This window comes from Notothenia coriiceps, unplaced genomic scaffold (assembly GCF_000735185.1).
Source record: "Notothenia coriiceps isolate Sejong01 unplaced genomic scaffold, NC01 NC01_scaffold00032348, whole genome shotgun sequence".
NCBI lineage: Eukaryota > Metazoa > Chordata > Actinopteri > Perciformes > Nototheniidae > Notothenia > Notothenia coriiceps.
The window spans coordinates 25105-35291 of record NW_011365049.1 but is presented as its reverse complement, the minus strand read 5'-3'; positions in this window follow the sequence as shown (position 1 = coordinate 35291).

Sequence of the window (10187 nt, the reverse complement as noted above, 5' to 3'; positions counted from 1 at the left end):
ACACTTGTGCAAAGCATCATGGGTTGAGCTAGGAGTTAAAAAACATATGTTTATAGCGCCTTTTAATGTCAGTGATTTTATCGATTAGCTATTTCTGGCTGTCATTTTCTAAAAAGTCGGGCGCCTTATTACCAATATTTGGAAGTGTGTGAACAGTGCTGCCACAGTTGCCATAGCTTCGTTCTTTGCTTGATAATAAAGCCACTTTTGGCTAGCACAATCTCATGCAGGGACACTATGGCTAGCATAAACCTGGCTTTCATTTGTCAAAGGAAAAAATAGCATGGGGAGTAATATCACCCCAGCCAGAGGTTTAGTTTGTATCCCAGCCTCCACGCCTCTCCCCATGGCCCGGGATTATTGTCCCTGGCGGGGGCTGGTGAACGACCACATCCTCTACAAGCGCCTGCCCATCCAGATAGATGTCACAAATAATGGGGGGAGCGTTGGGAGTTTTTGATTTATGTGTGTGTTGAGACCTCTGGAAGAGGAAGAGTGTGTGACCTGATGGAGGGCCAGGATCCCTAAAAGGGTCCTTCCTGAGAGTCAGAGCCAAGGAGCATTCTTGGCTTGACTGACCTGGACTCCTCACAGAAAGAGAGAGAAGAGTTTTTAAATGTTGTAAGAACCCATATGTTCTTACCTAGCTCTCACAGTTGTCTCTCTGACTATCTTTTCCCATGAACAGTTTGCATGTGCAGAGAGTCTCTAAATTTGAATTATTTAAGACATCTGCTTCTGCTACAAAATACACCAATATAAACACATGCATGTGCTTTCCTCCGGTCAACATGATTTGTTGTTTTTTGCTTCTTTGTTGCTACGACAAACATCAAAATCCTCATTTTGGTTTAAGCCAGGTGCGTTTCATCAGTCCTCCAAATACTTAATATGGACTCAATGATTTATAATGCGTCCATTGTGTCCGTTTGCTCATTCCGTAACGATCACAGTGAGAGTCAGATATGGATGGTATAACAGAAAGATGACCTTTGATAGAGGAAGTCCGTCAGATCTTGTGCCAGTGTGATTTTGTACTCGACCTCTTTGGCCGGCTTACCGTCACCGCGCCTCGAAAAGTAGTGAAGGATGTCTGATTAGTGTGTTTGTGTGTTTAGTCCGTATGTGAGGGAAGCGGTGCATATGCGTTTACTTGTGTTGTACTTGAGGCAAAGAGGCTTGGGGTGGCTGAACATATTTCATTCTTGTTTTTATGATTGAATGTACTGTACTGTTTATTTATTTTTACTGGTAGCAAAGCAGGGTGGACCTAAATCCAGGAGATGGGAAGACTTACAGTAACAGAACATTTAAGGTAATCAAGGCAAGGCAGGAGAAGGCAAACAGAACATGCATTAAAGTATATATGGATCCAACCAAAACTAACTAACTAAAATAATAAGGGGAGAAAGTGCAGGTGTACAGGAGGTCAGTAAACTAATAAGGGCAGGACAGACAAACAGGTGGGAAACAAAACACAGTGTTTTTTTTGTTAGAAATCACAGCATACCTTTCTGTATAATGATGTTTGTCAATTTGCCAGTCTGATTATTAGCCAGGATTATCGAGCAATGAGGTTCATGAGACAGGAAAATGGACGTTTAATTGGGTAATTATTGCAAATAACTTATACTCTGATAGATCTCAGGGGTCTGCTGCATGCCACTCTTCAAGCCCCTCTGCAGCTATCCTGTAGCTTTGACAAAAATAATTAATAAATAATTCCATATTTTGTATTGTTTGTTGCACAGGGGACAATGTTTCAAAGGGAACATCTTTTATCTTGGATTTAAAGGTGCTACTGTAACACTAAAATAGAAATAAAATGTTTTAAAAATACGTAAACTAAAATATGCAAGACATCCTACTACGTCTACGGCCCAGCGCCTTTCCCTGTGTGGTTGATATGTGGCATCAACCATGTGGTGTTAACAAACAACATAAAATATAATGTAGAAAGACATTTTTCAGTACAAGCACACAACATTTGCTGAAATGTACATAACTAGAAAAGAGTGAAACATTTCGGATCCTGACCTCTGACCTCAGTTATACTATAACTGAATTCATGCTGAATACAAAAATACAGTCAAGGACCCATATGCCTCCCCCCCCCTTCTCAGCATAATGTTTTTTGTACACTCCTGTATAAGCGTCTCATGTAGGGTAGACCAAAGTGTGTGTGTGTGCGTGCATTAGTCCTGGGTGTTGTGTGGATCTGTCGGCGCCCAGCCTATCGCTCCCCGTGGGCACATGAAGGGTGGTATGGTGGCTGGGAGCTGCTGACATGACCGCCCAGTTCAAAGAGATGGAGCAGGAGATGCAGGCCGAGGGCGAACAAAGCTGCCTTTATACTCATCTTGGCTGAGCCTGGGAAAACTCTGCAGCCCCCCCGTGTCTGCCTGTGGTTACAGCCAGAGAGGCAAGTGGACTTACAGGTGCCGTGTAGTGCTGCTCAGGCTGCGTGATACACCGGAGTCTGTGATCTGCGGAGAGAAGCTCAACCATATCCCCTGTATTTGAATGATAGAAGAGGTCTGATGGATGGCACGGAGTGTAGTATGTGAAAATATCATAAGCAGGTAGAAAGAAAAAAAAACAAAAAACTTTTTCAACCCAAATAAGTGTGGTAATACTAGATTTTTTCAACATGAGAAATCCTGTAAAAAAACTGTTTTTTGTCTGACTAAGGGGACCTTTCCATCTATCGGACTCAGTACTGATGGTGAGGCCAACAAAAAAAAAATCATGTACGCTGACTCCAACTTGAACGTGACCTCTGACCTCCAACCCATGCCATATTTTGTGAAGCTATTTCACTTTTGAACGTGCTGTCATTGCTAATTCAAAATTACCATAATTTACTGTCACTGGTGAAATGGTCTTAAAACTGACACAATATTCACAATGGTATGTAATGTAGTTGTATTTTTCTGTGAAGAATGACTATGACCATGAAATTTAAAGGAACATTACCTTATTAACTACTTAAATTACAAATAAATTAAAATGTATAGACATCAGTTTTCTTACAAGTAAAATAGATTTCCATTATAATGTATTTATTTATTATTAATTAATTATTTTAAATACTTTCAGTCACACAAGAAAATATCTCTATCTGATAATATTGTAGGTTCTCAAATATAATCCTTTGTAATCCTCAAGGTTTCCTATCAGCACTGTACTTTCTAAGGTAACATGTGACACCTGTATTATTCAAGGTTAGACTCCAGGAAAAATGTTTTCAATTATTTCTGCCATTATAACATACATTTTATTTTCCTCATCATTACACTCTATGAACAATACTATGTCTCAAATTATAGATATTTAGAGAGAATTACTTAAATAAAAATGAATGAATATGTACTTCTCCTCAGAAATAACGTATGTATGAGATCTCTGGTGGCCTGACTTTGAACTTGAATGCTATTCACATCTTACACTGCACTCTAACTTTTATTCATGTATTTACCTGTGTTATTCTATATGAGCTTGTTTTATGATTATTTTATTCACTTTTAATGATTGTTTTGAAATGCCATTTTAAAATGTGTTTTCCGCTACACTATTTCTTGATGCTCTTAATGTTTTTCGTTAGTTGAAAGGTGCTGTATAAATAACCTTGCCTTGCCTTTAAAAGACTAGAAATGTACTTGTCAGTTGCTAGTCAATGACTTGCTCTCGGTTTATAACCTGTAGCCCACTCACACCTGTAGAAACTACTGTTGCTCTGCCATCCAGCCATGCTCTAAAGCTGCTGTGCAACCACCCCCTCCCAGCCACACACATTACCTTCCAGGACCTTTATTTTTCCTATATGTTTTAACTCTAACAGATTTTATGACACCTTCCTCAGGGCTGACTATGATAACACTTGTTGCTGGAGCGAGCTTACAGTACATGTACGTTGGCAGGGCCAGGCAGGTGTCACTCAGCAGGCCCTTGCTGTTTTATTAATAGTGTTTTATGTTTCGCCGCAGACGGCTATGAATGTGGCTATTCAGCGGAGGTTGCAAGGAAGGGTTGGAGAGTAGAGCGAAGGAAGCTGCGTTTTATTAATAAGGTAAAATGGGATGGGGGGTTACGTGTGTGTGTGTGTGTGTGTGTGTGTGTGTGTGTGTGTGTGTGTGTGTGTGTGTGTGTGTGTGTGTGTGTGTGTGTACTAGCATTACCATCTTTGTGGGGACCTAAATCTGTTTACACAGTGTTTACACAGTGTGTGTGTGTGTGTGTGTGTGTGTGTGTGTGTGTGTGTGCACTCGCCTGCACATGTTGCCCAGACTCAGGGCTTAAACACATTAAGGTGCATGCAAAGAACATGCTTGCAGGGGAAATGTTTGAAGCCTGACAGCACAGTGCGGGCAAAGCAGTCATTTTCACTGAATGGAGTTTAAAGGTGCAATCTGGAATTTATTTGACCATGCACACAAGTTTGACTGTGAAATAGCTGACGGGAAATAAGCCTTCGTTAAAACTTTGTTAAGCCACAATACCTCGATACAAATGTTAGACATATGAACCAACCTTTGATGCACTTTATCACTCTTATTCTGTCCTTGTGGCAAAGGGGTGCATTTAATAGTGGATGGGACACGAAATAACACTAAATTACACTAAACACTAAATTCACGAAAAGTTTATTTTAGATTATGCCTGCATTGCGTATTTGAACATACGAAACATTTTAACTCTATTTACCTGTTGCGTGTTACAAAATGCATGACATTTTAAAATACATATCTTTAAAGGCCATTCTCAAAATGAGTTTATTCTCTAAATTCAAGCCAGAAATATCGACTTCAGCAGCACTTAGATAAGACTTTATTTATCCCGAAGGAAATTGTTGTGCCAGAGTTACAAGACACAAACACATTTCAGTATTCTGAAGGATTTTACTTTTCACTATTACGATTAATTTCCTTTTATTCCTAAAGACATAGTCGACACTAGACCAACATTTCAGAAAAGTAAAAAAAAATGCATCTGAAGTGCCTTTAAATCGGCAAAGCATGCACATACTGGATGTGGAGCTATTTGCACATTTACAACATTTCACCATTTATTACTGTTAGTGGTTACTGTTAGAATGTCTAAGCTATTGCATTTGATCGACCTGTCCCGCTAAGCAGCGAAACAAATTGCTCGCTACTGGAAATGAAACTTGATTTAAAAAGTAGCTACTGTTGTTAAACTAGGAGCCTTGCCATTGCTACTGCCCAACACTAAGCAACGGTAACTTTAGATGAACCACAACTTAAATCTCAGGGATTAACTGTAACAGTCTTAAAACTGAACCATCTGCTTCTTAGGGTTAACTTTGATTTAAACAATTCACTGGCTTCCAGTAACTGCTAGAATCCACTTCAAGACAATGTTACTAGCGTACCATGCTGTGAATGGATCTGGCACTTCCTACATCCAGGACATGGTTAAACCGTACACCCCAGCACGTGCACTCCGCTCTGCATCAGCCAAACGGCTCGCTGCACCCGCACTGCGAGGGGGACCCAAGTTCCCATCAGCAAAAACACGTTGGTTTGCTATCCTGGCTCCAAAATGGTGGAATGAGCTCGCCATTGAAATCAGGACAGCAGAAATCTTTCACATCTTTCGGCGCGGACTGAAAACACATCTCTTTCGACTCCACTTTGAGCGATAGAATTACTAGACAAAGCACTTATATACTAATAAAGGACTGGCTTATCTAAAACCAGTTGAGTAGCACTTGAAATGTTTTGGCCCTATGAAACCTGATGTACTTATATGACTTTTTTATTCAAGTTTGTATCTTGTTGGTCGAACGCACTTATTATAAGTCGCTTTGGATAAAAGCGTCAGCTAAATGCAATGTAATGTAATGCATCTGCATCTTGACATAATGTCAGTGTTTAGTACTAATATTATCCAATAAAATCCCCGTTATATAAGGCTTAATTTTTGCACCCCAGCATGCTGCTTGTGGAATATTTCAGATGATCTGAGCTTTTTGTATTTTTGATGATGTATCATCTCTGGTTTAGGGAAGTAAAGCAGTGGATCCAACTTATCTAGCATGTAGCTGGATAGAGGAACTGTAACACTAACTATCTAGCTGTCTGCTGCAGAGAACAGATAGATCGTGTGCAGACTTTCCTCCTGAAAAAAACTAAACCGGACCTCCACGTTCTGTTTAGTTGAAGCATCTCGTTCTGACAGTCCAAAGCTTTGTAGTATAAACTGTATTTTTCAATATACATAACAGGAAAGCCTTGCAGGTGGTCTTATATTGTTCTTGAGCTAAGAAATAATTGCATGCAAGTGTGCAATCATCTTTTTTTAGGTGAATATTAGAACAAAATATTACTCTCTGTGTTCAGGAGATTAAATTAAAGGCTACTTCTTCAAAAAAGCAAATACATGCTACTTAAAATGGACCACACATGGGCTTTTCTAGTCTCCTGCATGTCCGTATTGATCAAGGCGGACTCAATGATGGCTCTTTCTTAGTATGAAGCAATCAGGCAAGAACTCTCTGACCTGAGAGAGACACACAGGGAGAGATGGAAAGTGCAAAGTGGACAGATATAGCTCTGCATTGAAACTGGGGACACTTTATAGGAAAGGCTGTGTGTGAGTGTCTAAGGTGATATATAGCAGCAAAGGTCGATGGGTTAAGTGCTCTGCTCTTGTGAAATGGCCGCTGAGGTCCTCTGTGTGCCTCAGAGCTGATAGCTTTATCTGTCCTGCAGGCTGCTCTCGGCATCAAGAGAACAAACTGGAAGAGCAGATGGAGCATCTCTGGTCCAGACATCGGTGCTTTAAAGTCTTATTTATCCTGGCAAGCTGACTAAAAACACTAGACTAGGATTAGGATGCATATGGGGAAACAATTAGCTATGATCAATAACCATGATGGGTGTTACAGGTGGCAGATAGGATGCAGATAGGATGGAGATTATCAGGAAATGCTCGACAGTTAATATCTTAATAAAAATTGTTGTTGCATGAAAATGTGGCTTTCCAAAAAATGGATAAACCTTTAATTTGGTTTCAGGATCCCAAAGGTATATTATTCTTAGACTTTGTCACGTAATCACTTGGCTATATAAATGGTCAAATATATATTTGTATATTTCAGATATCCAAGAGAGAGAAATGCAAAGCAAATATACTTTCATGTCTCAAAGGAAAACAAATATTTGAGGATAATTGTTTCTGACTCCAGAGCCTGTTGTTGAGTGGAAAGACTGAAGAGCCACACCTCTTACACACACACAGTCACGCATGAATAAAACATTTGTTAAAAGAGATCAGGGTGTGTATGTGCTTGAGATTATGTGTCACAAACAATAGATCCTTGCAGAGTCACATGGGATGAATGCCCTAACTACAGAGGGCTTTATGTATTCATTGTCCACCAGGGTCAAAAGCTCCTGCATCAGACTTCAGAAGTGATATTCACCTTTAGAGGTAGATTCTATCAATGCTGAAACATTTAACAAATTAAACGATTTAATGATCAACAGTACATTAAATCCTCAGCTGTTTTGATTATGGAATCTTTTTTTTTTTAAAGAAAATATAGGAAAAATAATACAGGAGGTGAAGAGTGAAAATATAAAGTTAGCCATTGCTTTGTATCAAAAAGGCTGAAATGGAATTTGTGTGTTATCTATATCATCAGATATTGTGCTGTCAACAAGAATGTTTCTACATTAATTTGTACAATCATTCCTAGTGAAATAATTAACAGGGTGAATACAAACAAATATATCCTAATTTATGTATTTTAATGTAATTTGTATTTTTTTACTTTTTCAAAAATAATTTATTATATAATTTCATGCTTTTTTTAAATATGAAGTATTTTGTTTAATATATTAGTGTCCATTTTATATTTGTGTATTATACATTACATATGTATCTGTATATAGGCATATTTGTTATGTCTTTAGTCTTTTGAATACCTCTCTTTTCCTAAAAATAGTTGTATGTTGGTTGAGCTAATACTGTCACGTACCTGTGAAAATGTAAATAAATATGTGCCATCTGATTTAATCTCTCGGTGTGCAGGTGGAAAATGTGGAAGTGCTGGTACGGGCCAGCGTTAAGTGTCTTTGTTGAGCCAACATCTTCAGAAGAATGTAATCTTAGACAGGTGAGAAGGAAACGTATCCCCACATCACACACACACACACACACACACACACACACACACACACACACACACACACACACACACACACACACACACACACACACACACACACACACACACGGTTCATGCTAAATAAAAGATGTGTGCTGTTTCCACATGGCTGAAGCTCCTGTGCTGATTCACCGTCAGTGAGATACACACACAGCAGAGACCTCAAACATGTGGGCAAACACACACTCTCTGCATACACACACCATTAAGTTCCACTGAAAAATAAAAAATGAAGCATGTTTTTCCTGGCCCCAAGCCTCTTATATAGCATTTTAACAGAGGGGAGTGAGGGCGGGTGAGGCAGAAGCCAATGCAGATCAAATATGAAACATGTATGTGAGGCAGGAAGAGGGTGAGATGAAGTTCAGTCACTGCAGCTCTCAGGCCTGTTGGAGCTTCAGAGGATGATACAGTAAGTGGTTGTTATTACTCAAGGTTTCCTTTGAAATTGATGTGAAAACAAAAGTATTATTTAGGAAATGTTGTCCCGTCAGCTTTTTACAGTATATGGCCTGTTTTAGTTTTGTAAGTATTGAGTTCACACTTCCCTCATATGCAGTTACAGTATTAGCTTTGCTTGGCCTCTGCAAACAGAAGTATACTATGCGCTTCAGCTTGTCAGTTTCTAAAACACTCATCATGATTGGATGTCAACCGGAAAATGCCTCCAGCCGGCCTGGACCAGATAACCAGCAACCCTGAAGCCACTTTAGGTGGAGAAGAGAAAAGGGGATGTGACTGCACTGTATGTAGAAAAATAAATAATCAATGCTGCTATCGATGTGTACCACTGGCTTGGGTTAGATGTTTTTCCTTGAATTTCCTCACTGCATTGGCTCTCTCAACCGAACCCAACTCAAGTCAACAAAGAAAGATTGAAGACCCTTGATTCAGCGGTAGATTTTACCGGTACATATGTGGATGCTGCATTTTTAATACTGATTTCATTATTTATTTAACATTTTTTAGTATTACTTTTTGTATCTTATGCTTTACATTCTATTGTGTCCTTCTACATTTTATTTGTATTAATTGTCTATCCTAATTTAACTTGTATTATAAAGTGTGTTTCCATCTTATTTTCTACTAATTTGGTATTTTATCGCTGTTTTTATATTAATTCCATGTCCATTTGCCTTGTTGTAAAGCACTGCATATCTTGTGTTTTTCGGGAGGTATTTATTTGTATTATTTTGCTGATAAAACAACCCACCTTTGCTTTAATAAGTTGGTAAGGGCATATCTTAATTTCTTTCTCAGTGCACACAACTCATCATGATTAATCGCAGTCAACAGAAAAATTACTTGCTACTTTTTGCTATTAATATTTGAACCAAATATGCATTTCTTTATAGAAACAGCTTTGATAACGTCTTCCACTTTTTATTTGCATCTATGTGAGAAACCACAGAATACAGCTAACAGCTAAGTGTCTATTTCAGCAAACAGGGAACTGAAACTCAAAGATGTACATGTATTATGCAGCCCAGTGAATGAATAGACATAATCTCCCCCTCTACCTCATAAGATTAATGCCTGACCAGAAATCAATACTCTCCACTCCCAGATGTGGGATGCAGAGAGGGGGGGAGGGGCTCTTCATTTACTGCGTGTGTACATGTTCTGTGAGCTTGCTTTCCACTTTTGACAATCTTTTGAGACAAGAATCTGACAGTGAGAGATGGTAAATACACTATTTGTCTTGAATGACCTTTAGGACACGTCTGCTTAAGCCTATTCTACGATGTAAGATACTGCTGTGACACACACTCATTCACACGTACACACACACATATATACTGTACATTAGACTAAATATATTTTACATTTGCCTGCAGGGACAAGATAATGTAGGTTTGACAGTTATAAAAAAAACTGTTTTTGAGATGAAGTGAGGGAGATAGAGGCAAATAGCTTCACATATACATGTACTGCACACGCACGCACGCACGCACGCACGCACGCACACACGCACACACACACACACACACAC